This window comes from Cricetulus griseus, chromosome X (assembly GCF_003668045.3).
Source record: "Cricetulus griseus strain 17A/GY chromosome X, alternate assembly CriGri-PICRH-1.0, whole genome shotgun sequence".
Taxonomy (NCBI): domain Eukaryota; kingdom Metazoa; phylum Chordata; class Mammalia; order Rodentia; family Cricetidae; genus Cricetulus; species Cricetulus griseus.
The window spans coordinates 28,347,012-28,358,599 of NC_048604.1; the positions used below are offsets into that span (position 1 = coordinate 28,347,012).

Sequence of the window (11,588 nt, forward strand, 5' to 3'; positions counted from 1 at the left end):
TTGCCTACAATCCCTGAGTACTGGGGTTACAATCACACACGACCGCACTCAGCATTGGGCAACTTTTTTTGCTGCTCTAAAACTTTTGATTAACCATGAGTACAATAACATAAAGAAGAAAAAAATTTAGAGGCCCAGTGTGAGCCTGCACCCACCACAATCATGTGTGACTAAGACAGAAGCCCTTCATTTCCCTGAATCTGTTTTCTTTTTTTTCCTTTTATTGAAAATGTTTTTTTCCTCACATAATATATTCTGAATACAATTTCTCCTCCCTCTACTCCTCCTACCCCCTCCCCACCTTCCCTCCAATCTGGATTCACCCCATCTCTCATCAGAAAAGAATAGGCTTCTAAAGGGTAACAACCAAACATAACAAAATAAATATAACAAGATAAAACAAAAGCTAACACATGCCGGGCATTGGTGGGGCACACCTTTAATCCCAGCACTCGGGAGGCAGAGGCAGGCGGATCTCTGTGAGTTCAAGGCCAGCCTGGTCTACAGAGAGAGTGTCAGGATAGACTCCAAAGCTACACAGAGAAACTCTGTCTCGAAAAAAAAAAAACTAACATATTAGAACAGGACTAAACAAGCAAATGAGGAAAAGAGACTAAGAGGAGATACCAGAAACAGGAACCCACTCATTCACACACTCAGGAGTCCCATAAAAACACTAAACTGGAAGCCATAATATTAACACAGAAGACTGGTGCAAGCAGTGTAGACCTGGTGCATGCTGTCTCGGTCTCTGTGAGGTCATATGAGCTTTGCTCAGTTGATTCAGAGGCCTTGTTCTCCTGGTGTCCTCTGGGATTCCCCTCTGGCTCTTACACTCTTTCTGCTTCCTCTTTTGAGGGAGTCCCTGAGCTCTGAGGGGAGGGATTTGATTCAGGGAGATATTTGATTTAGGGCTGGGTATTCTAAGGTCTCTCACTCTCAACATCATATCTGGCCATGGGTCCCTGTATTTCTTCCTTTCTGCTGCAGGAAGACTAGCTTCTAGTTTTATGTATGTGTATCTTTGTAGAGGTGAGTATGTGGAGAAGTCGGGGTACTAGAAAGGGACATTGAGCGTTTAAAGCACAGATAGGGAAGACAATGGAACACACATGACTTGATAGTAGGAGAGGAAGGGTCCCCAGCGGCGGAGGAAAGGGGTTGGGGACAATCCACTGAAACCAAGTATGGGTGAGAATGCCACAAAAAAACCTGTATGTTAATGACATAAAAAAGCATTTTTTACATTTGAGAGCATTATAGTTAGAATGTTGCTGACATTCAAAGTAACCATGAGTGACAAATAAGTTTTAATCAACTATTCAGATTTCTCTATTATAGATATTGGTATGTTTTTAAAAAAGATGGGAAATATATCCAAAAGTGTGTGTTGGTGGTGGTGGTGGTGGTGGTGGTGTTGCTGTTGTTTGAGACAGTCTCTCTAGACAGCCCTGGCTGTCCTGAAACTCACTGTGTACACCAGAGATTTGCCCGTCTCTGCCTCTTAAATGCTGGAATTAAAGGTGTGTGCCACCATGCCCAGCCTCCAAGTGTATATTTTGAGAACAATGTAGTTGCAATTGATTTGGTTTTGCTTCTCTTTATGACTTTGATTTTGAAATTTCAAACTGCACAGACAAGATAGTGTGAGCTTTTGTATGGATCAGGAGGCAGCAGAAGTTCTTATTGCTACAGCTGATCCTCTTCTCCAATATTTATACACATGGTGTGGGGGGACAGAGAGACAGACAGAGGTAGAGAGGGAAAGACAGAGAGACAGAGAGACAGAGAGAAACAGAGACAGAGAGACAGAGAGACAGAGAGAGACCTGGGCTTAAATTTTTCCACTAGAGGCCAGTAAGATGGCTCAGCAAGTAAAAGGAAGCATAAGGACCTGCGTTTAAAAATTGTCTGTAGAGGCTTCCACTGGTAGCTGATGGAGAGAGGTCATGTCCCTCCCCTTGGAGCTTGGGGAACCCCACTGAAGAGGGAGGAGGAAGAATTATAGGCCCTCTGTGCATATGTTCTAGCTGTGTAGCTTGGTGTTCTTGTGGAAACAGGAGCTGTCTCCCACTCTGTTGCCTGCTCCTGGGACTTGATATGCCATGGCTAGCTGATATCCATGGGAGACCTGCCCTTTTCTAAAGAGAACCAGAAGAGGAGGAGTGGATAGGGGAGTGGAAAGAGAGGAGGGAAGGACTGGGAGGAGAGGGAGGAGGAGCTGGGAAAAGAGGAGGGAGGGAATGGGGTCGAAGACAGAGGGACTGGGAAGAGAGGAGGGAGGGGATGGGGGAGAAGAGGAAGGGATTGGGAGGAGAAGAAACTGAAGTCTGGATGGAAAGAAAGAAACAGGAAGGAGGGAAGGAAACAAGGAAGGAAAGGAAGAAATGAAGGAAGGAAATAATTGCAGGACCAAAGTGGTTGAGGACACCGGAAGAACATGGCCCATAGATATCAACTAAGAGGACTCATAGAGGCTCACAGAAACACTGTATGCTAGGTCATCTCCATACATGTTAGAGTTGTTAGTTTGGTGTTCCTAACAGTGGAAGTGGGGGTGCTTCTGACTCCTTCCCCTACTTTTGGAACCCTTTTCTTCCTACCGGGTTTCCTCGTGCAGCGTTGCTATGAGGGTTTGTACCTAGTCTCATTGTATATTGTTACGTCATGTTTGGTCGATATTTCTGGGAGTCCTGCTCTTTTCTGAATGGAAACAGAAGAGAAATGGATCTGGAGAGGGGAAGGTTCAGGGACTGGGATGAGTGGAGGGAGGGGGAACTGTGGTTAGCATGTATTGAGAGTAAATATAAAAATAACAACAACAAACAAGACACACCTATTTGATATAAAAATGAATTATATAAATTACTTCACCATTTTAAAAAGTGGAGGCCTGAGCAGTCTATGGGGCCCCTGGTAATTCAACAGCATTTATACCTAGTGTAGAATGAACATTGGGAGCCCACTCCCTATGGAGGGATACTCTCTCAGCCTAGACACACAGTGGGAGGGCCTAGGCCCTGCTCCAAATGATGTGACAGGCTTTGACGCTTCCCCATAGAAGGCCTCGCCCTTTCTATAGAACAAAAGGGGGATGGGATGGGGAGATGGTGGGGGACATGGGAGGAGAAGGAACTGGGATTGACATATAAAATGTTTCTAATTAAAATAAAAAGAGGAGAAATTTACAAATGCAATGTATACAACTAAAAAAGTGTCTGTAATCTTTGGCCTCACAGTAGGAGATAATGGGTGGAGACAAGAACCTGACTTATGCTGGAGCAAAACAACCAAGAGACACTGTCTCAAACAAAATGGAGGTTGATTTCTGGCCTCCACACAGGCGAAATGAAACACATGCTCCCGCATTCACCCTCATTCACCCGCATTCACATGCACAAGCACTATCTTACTCAAGCCAACAGAATTATTATCTATGCTTATGGGGTGATAGACACAGCTAGGCAATAGTGTAAAGCCTATGACATGTCCACCAGTCTCAGCACCAGAAAAACAACAATGACTCTTATTCAGGAGGTGTGACCTGTAGAAGTCGGACCTAGCTTGACTCACTCAAGCAACTGCTATTAACACTGTGGCTGGAACCCGAGAATACGATGCCCTTGAGTCTCGTTTTAAACAACGGCCTAAGATAAGGTAGCATGAAGGCCATGTCTGCCAACATACAAAGGAAACAAAACTGGTAGGAAAGTGACAGAAACAGGTCATCTGCAACCCCGTGAAGAAATGACAAGTACAATCCCTTGAGTGTTACTTTGGACCTCGGTGCTAAGGCTGGGCCTCAGTCTAGTATCTGTCCCAACAGGGAACTGCCTGCCATTCACCCTTATACAACGTGGCAGCAAAGTAGTCCCTGCATCAAAAACTCCCAAACCTGAGCCAGACTTCAGACACGAAATCCTCAAGGCTGCCTGAGTTGCCTGTTGGAAACATGGGAGGAGGGAAGAGAGCAGCAGTGGTCCCAGAGATGTGCGGCTTAGATCCCAGTTCAAAGAACAACTTCCACCCGGCTAGGGCACAACATGGAGTTTTCAGTTCATTTAGGGTCTGCCCCAGTTGCAAAGAGCTGCCTCAACTGAGCTCATGCCCCTCCTAGGGTGGCCGGAATCCAGTGACTGAACAAAGAAGAGGTGTGAAGGCCCAGCCATTTCCCACTTACCCTAGACAGTTCTGATGAGCAGGCCTTGCTTCACAGCCTTTTTACTAAGGTGGCCAAGCTTCTTTCGCCGCTCGATCCCCCTTCCACTCCTTCTGGTTCTCTGGGTACCTAATGAATGATTAGATAGCAAATGCTGCCTCAGCACCTGCTTCTAGAGAAGCTCACATGTAGGGGCAGACAATGCCTGTTCCACGACAGAGCTAAATATGCTGGGAACAGAAAACGGCACGTGATTTCAGCTTGGACGGTCCCCAAGTGGCAAAAGGTTGATTTTCTCTGGCTATAATGCTCTGACACTAAGAACAACATAGCATTGTTCAGTAGCCTGATACTGCCTGAGAGAAAACCTGATAGCAAGAGGTGAAAGCAGCGAGGGAGATCGTGTCCTTAAGAAGTAGCCATCAATGTAGCGGACTAGGTAAATGAATTACAATGTGCCGCTGTATTGCAAAAAAAATCCACAACTTTTAACAAGAAAGAGATAAAAGTGCATTTGCTGCGTGAGAGACAAAATACATTGCCTGGATTTTATAAAAGAAACTTAGGGCTGGATTTTGTCTGACATGACCCCATTTTTTAAGTTAACACAGTATAATAACATCTTAAATAAATTTGAATTCTAATAATATGAAATATTATGATATTTTCAACCTAGCTTATGTATAGCAGTTAAACACTGTAAGTTTCCCCAAATTAAAATATCACCATATAACTTGAAAGCTCGAAGGACAAGTGAACTGTAAACGGAGTTTATGCTGTTGCCACATGGTGGCGCCACTTTAGCTGATAAACGAGAGAATTCTAACCTTCCTTTGTCAAGACTGGTCTGGACCTGTGCAAATTTCTAACTATGTGGAGCCCTCGGGAATACACTTCTCACATGAAACGCAGCTGCCATGAATACTGACAAGCAGACTATCTGAAAAAAAAGTATATACCAAAGTTAACTGTGGTTATTTCTGGAGAGTGCAGAGAAAGGTGCCTATAACCTGCTATGTTTCATACTCACAATTTATAATTTTACTGTTTTTATAATCAGTAAGAAAAGATGCACAAAAAGAAGTCACTTCTGATTTCACACACACACACACACACACACACACACACACACACACACACACACCTTCTTTGAATTCTTGATAAAACCCCAAGTGTGCTTCAAATGCCAAAGAGATGACAGACAGCACACACCAGGTGGGGTAAGGGCATGACATCCTTTAGCTGTGCACCTGGCAGTGCTCCAAACATAAAGGAGTCAAAGCCAAAAGAATGTGAATGTCACAGCACTGTGGCCCTAACAAAGGCTCTGCCGCATCCAGGGTTTTTGTTTTCTCTAGGCTCCCTGCACACAATGTTTTTCAAGCTCAGCAGGAAACTGCAGAACAGCACAACTTCATCCTTACTCGTCTTCTGAAACTTGATCATTCATCAGTCTCAGAGTAGGCAAAACTTTGGAGAGGAACAGTAGTGTCAGAATTGACGAGAAGCCCCAGTGGACCCCTGAAGCTCCAGCCATGTCACATTGGCCCTCACATACATAAGGCTGGTCAAAGTGCCATTGCTTGTTTTACAATGCCGTAACAGGACTAAGCACAAAAGCATAATGAAAAGGAATTAATTAGGTAGGTTAATAAGGGTTTGGAGGCTCAGTGGCAGAGCACCATCACACACAAGCAAGATGCTAGGGTAGATGCCATCTTCAGCACACACAAAACCAGAAAAGAAAAAGAAAAGAATTACACTTAAGAAATCATATCTCATTCCACACTTTATTTCCTATAATCCTGGATTTGCAGGAAGTGGGCAACATCTTCTGCTCATAAATAACTACTCATCAACTGCCACAGCAAACCCTAGAGGATGCTCGTCTTAGAAGGACTGATTGAATGCATGACTACTGATTTCAAATACATATGTTGTAGCTTCCAGTCTGTTGTTGCTCTGGTTCCACATGTAGTTAAACTATCAAGAAAGAATGCTTTGGAATGCTTTAAAGACAGAATTTTTGTGGAGATGATGGTATCTCCTTTGCTCCATGTCACTGTAAACTGTTTTCATATCCAGATTTCTAAATGTCAGTTTAAATTATCAATCCAATGGAGGGGCTATGGGTGTGTGTGTATGTGTCTGCATGTGTGTACATTCGTGCACGAGAGTGTGTGTGTGTGTGTGTGTGTGTGTGTGTGTGTGTGTGTGTGTGTACATATGGACTGAGGTGCCTGTGTGTGGCAGGCATATGGAAAACAGAGGATAATCTCAAGTGTCAGTCCTTAAGAGCCATCCACCTTTTGTTTGCAATGGGGTATCTCACTAACCTGTAATTTTGCCAAGTATGTCAGGCCCGCTGGCCCACAGATTTCCATGGCTCTCCACCTGACTCTGTCTCCCATATCACCATCCCTGGGGTCACAGGCTTGCATTGCTATGCCCAGCTCTCTGCATGGACTCTGGGGGTGTGCATTCAGTTCCCCCCACTTGCAAGGCTGCAGGGCAAACACATTCCTGCCTACGCCATCTTGCCAACCCTGATTCAGTTTTGTTCACTCTGATTTGATTTTTGTTTTGTTTTGTTTTTGTTTAAGACAGTTTCACCCTGTAACTCAGGACAGCCTAGAAACCAACATGTAGTCCAGGCTGGCCTCAAACTCATGATGATTCCCTTGCCATCACCTCATTACATTGGTAGTACAGGCAGGTCCCACTATACCTGGTTTCAGTTATACTTTGGTTTTTTATTTCTGCATCATCTTTTTCCTCTGAGTCCATTCTGAATGCACATGTCTTCTCAGCATTTGTCCTTTTATGAACTGTATCAAGTCAAACTTTTGTGCAGAAACATTGTAACTGGGTGTTCCAGTTAACTGTCAGAAAATACTTTTTAATCAAGCCCTTCCTGTACAATGATAGACTATGTAATCTAAGTACATATCCTTTTGACCTTAGAAATGTGCTGTTCCCACATACATTCTTGAATTTGTAAAATTTCTATTTGCACTATTGACACTTGTAAACCCATAGTCTGAATTTTGGATTTTGTGATCAATTCCACCATCACCATCTGCTAGAATATTCTTGCATTTTTCTTCCTCTGTCAATTTCTCCTCTTAGTGGAAAATTGAAACTTCATTTTCAAGTATAATAAGCAAAATAATTCCAACAATACTTTCTCAGATTTTCCTAAAGGAAAAGATATACTTTGGGCAACATGCTTGAAAAATAATGCAATCATGATAACTTTGTTTCCAAAATTGCTCTGTAATTCTGGGTTGTCATGGGTTTCTTTTGTTATCTTACAGTTTTAGACTATATAGTACAGGTTTTAATAACTGAGGAGGCAATTAAAATAAAAATTTTCAAGATATAAGAAAACTAAGCATAGTAAGATTCCATAATGTATCTTAACTTTATAAAAGAGTTTCAGTGGAAATGGGAATCAGTCTACCACAAGATCCAGCAATTCTACTCCTAGGCATATACCCAAAAGAAGCACATTTATGCAACAAGGACATCTGTTCAACGATGTTCATAGCAGCACTATTTGTAATAGCCAGAAACTGGAAGCAGCCTAGATGCCCCTCAACTGAAGAATGGATAGAGAAAATGTGGTACATTTACACAATGGAGTACTACTCAGCAGAAAAAAAAAAACAATGGAATCTTGAAATTTGCAGGCAAATGGATGGAACTAGAAGAAACCATTCTGAGCAAGGTAACCCAATTACAAAAAGACAAACATGATATGTACTCACTCATATGTGGATTTTAGACATAGAGTAAAGGGCTACCAGCCTACAATCCACACTGCCAGAGAGGCTAGTAAACAAGGAGGACCCTAAGAGAGACATATATGGTCCTCTGGAAAAGGGAAAAGAGTCACCATCCCCTGAGCAAATTGGGAGCATGGGAAGAGGGGGGAGGGAGCTAGGAGAATGAGAAGGGGAGAAGAGGAGGGGTGCAGAGGACATGAGGGAGCAGAAAGGTTGAGTCAGGGGAAGAATAGAAGATAACAAGAATGAAGATACCATAATAGAGGGAAACATTTTAGGTTTACAGAGAAATCAGACACTAGGGAAATATCTGGAGATCTACAAAGATGACACCAGCTCACAATCTAAGCAACAGAGGAGAGGCTACCTTAAATTTCCTCCCCTGATAATGAGATTGATGACTGACTTATATGCCACCTGATAGCCCTAATCCAGCAGCTAGTGGAAGTAGAAGCAGACACCCACAACTAATCACTGAACTGAACTGGAATCCAGTTGCAGAGAAGGACGAGTGAAGAACAAAGGGGTCCAGACCAGGCTGGTGAAACCCACAGAAACAGCTGACCTGAACATCGGGGAACTCTTGTTTCCCAGACTGATAGCTGGAATACCAGCATGGGACTGATCCAAACCCCAGGGACATGGGTTTCAGTGAGGAGACCTCGTGAATCTACAGGACCTCCTGTAGTAGTTCAGTGCTTATCCCTAGCACAGGTGTGGACTTTGGGAGTCCATTCCACAAACAGGAATACTCCCTGAGCCAAGACACATGGGGGTGGGCCTAGGCCCTATCCCAAAGGATATGATAGACTCTAATGACAGCCTATGGAAGGCCTCACCCTCCCTGGGGAGCAGAAAGGATATGTGATAGGTAGGGTTTTAGTTGGGGCTGGGGTGGTAGGAGAGGATGGGAGGGAGAAGGGAACTGGGTTTGTCATGCAAAACAATCTTGTTTCTAATTCAAATAAAAAAAAGGCTGCAAAAAATGCCTATGGAAGCAAGGTCAGGAGTGTGGTTCTGGGAAAGAAAGGCTATCCTGGAACTAGCTCTTGTAGACCAGGCTGGTGTCAAACTCACAGAGATCTTCCTGCCTCTGCCTCCCAAGTGCTGGGACTAAAGGTGTGCGCCACCACTGTCCGACTCAAAATGCATCTTTATTTTTTGGTTTATTTTTTGTTGTTTTGTTTTGCTTTTCGAGACAGGGTTTCTCTGTGTAGCTTTGGAGCCTATCTTGGCACTCGCTCTGGAGACCAGGCTGGCCTCGAACTCACAGACATCCTCCTGCCTCTGCCCCCCCACCCCCAGTGCTGGGATTAAAGGCGGGCGCCACCAACACCCGGCTCCAAAATGCATCTTTATATGGTGTCATTTATCTCCTTCAATCTATATATGGAGGCCTCATGGAGCATCTGACTCCAAAATACTCTACAGAATAGGCAGTGTCGTGAAATAAGAGTTGCCATGAGTTGATAATCATCGAGAAAAGAGATTGGAAGCAAAGGTCTCAATATGACTTTGGAGAAGGAGTCAGTGAAAGGAAATGGCCCAGGCACACCATGAACAAAATCAGCCTGGGCTAGAAACTACCTGATACAGTTGAATAAGCACCAGGTTAGACAGAAAGGTCCAAGTTCCAGTCCTTCCTCGTATTTAGGACTAGGGCCCTTAAAGGTATAGTAGTGTCAATGGGCCTCCATTTTCTCTGTCAAATGGGGTTAGTTATCCTTGCCTTGCCTACCTCTCAAGATTCTGTGAACATTTAATTAAATTATGAACATTCTGGCAACTATATCCTATAAATTAGACATAAATAATAGTTCTTTTGTTACTAGCAAATACATATTCCACAACCCAGTCTGATTTCTTTGTTTTATTGTCCACATTTTTTCTAATACCCTTATCACCTTAGATACATGTAGGGAATGAGAGAGGTTAGTCATCTCATTCAAGGTTGATGAGTCTGTGCTGGTGTAATACAGAGAAAGGAGGAGCAGGGGACACACATGAACCCCTTTCACCTGAAGTCTTGTCTCCGAGAAGAACATTTACAATGATCTTACTTCCTGAGTGCTAACTGTGCCAGGCCTGCTCTGTCTGTTTCACTTAATGCATTTAACCTCCATCTTTATAAAGTAGGTACTATTACTGGCTGCATTTTAAAGACAAAGAAACAAAGAAACAAAATGTTTAGGTGAGCATCCCAGAGTTACACAGCTAAGTGACAGAGGTGGTAATTGACAACAGGCTCTCTCCAGGGTCAGCATGCTTAATCTTCACCCTAAATAATACTGAAACTGACTCATCTCTTGTCTACTCTCACTCCATATCCCATCTAAATGTATGTCCGGTTCTGGATCCCTGTAATCACCCCCTGATCCCAAAGGAGTCTTGCCCCCCATCTGAAGTCTGAGCCCCACTTAGGTTCTAGGCCTCATACTATTCAGTGACAGAATAGCTAAGAGAGTCATATAAAATACCCAGGGCTTCACCACCACATCCTTTCAGTTAAACTAAAAGCTTGAGTCTGAATTCTTCTTTACCTCTGTCTTAATGCAAATCTCCACCTGCTCCCTAATCCTGGAAAGGAGTTTCTGCATGTGAAGCCTACCCCTCCCAAGTTTGAGACTCTCCAATAATAACAACAGTTTAAAAGCCAAATGAAGAAATGTCATACTGCTGCCTTTCCACCCACGGTGCTTTCCCAATTGTCAGAATGGAGTCTCCAAAGCCTGCAAGGTCTCCCATATTCTACCTCTCTGATCTCAGCACCCACATTGGCTTTGTTTCGGCTTCTTTCATTTCCACATACTTTGTCCCACGTCCCAGCTATATACCTGATAAAGAGCCTTTTTTCAAAAAAAAAAATATTAAAAACAGAGAAGTCTTTGCTTCCATGTTCCTCAAATTAAGCAGACTGTGTTGGTTTCTTTGAGGGCATCAGTCAAAGAGGTCAAATCCCACGTCCTCGTGTGATTTCTCTAACTCTTCCTTGACCTCAGCCTTGGCAGGAGGAGCCGCAGTGGTGATGGCAGCCCCAAGGGCAACAGCCACAAATACAAACAGATCGGCCAAGAAGGCCTTGATCTTTTCCGAAAGTGGGAAGGTATAATCAGTCTCCACAGACAAAGGCAGGAAATCACTTGTACCCATTGATAACAGCGTGGGATCAAGGAACTGTCTTGTAACCAGTCTGCAAACACTGGCAACATTTCAAACACCCTCCAGTAAGCCAGCCTGCAGAGTCAGCACCATACACAGCCTTTTTGTTACTACTGTGCCTTTGCCTGGGAAACTTTACCCACAGATTGATTTATCACATTCAGTGAAGACATTATAAACCTACAGTGAGGGGAGCAACTGAAAAACACATCCAGATGATCAAAATTAGCATTACCGAGAAGGACCAGGTGGATAGTATTGTACATCTGTGATGTCCTGAGCTGTACACGTCACTCTGATTTTTTTTTTTTAGAGTAAGTGAAATCTAAACAATGAGGAAACAGACAAAGCAAAATGAGAATGGTTTCATTTAAGACAAAAAAGTCTTAGTCTCCAAATACGCTGCCAATTAAAAGGGGTTAAAACCCACATGACTACCAAATTCAATGACTGAGCCTGGATTGAGTTCTGTATTAAAAGTA

General features: G+C 43.4%; 1 pseudogene; it reads right to left on the reverse strand.

Moving 5' to 3' along the window:
- LOC113837814 overlaps nt 1–11,097 on the reverse strand; it is a 59,870-nt pseudogene extending 48,773 nt beyond the window's left edge.
- Between the last annotated feature and the right edge of the window lie 491 nt (nt 11,098–11,588).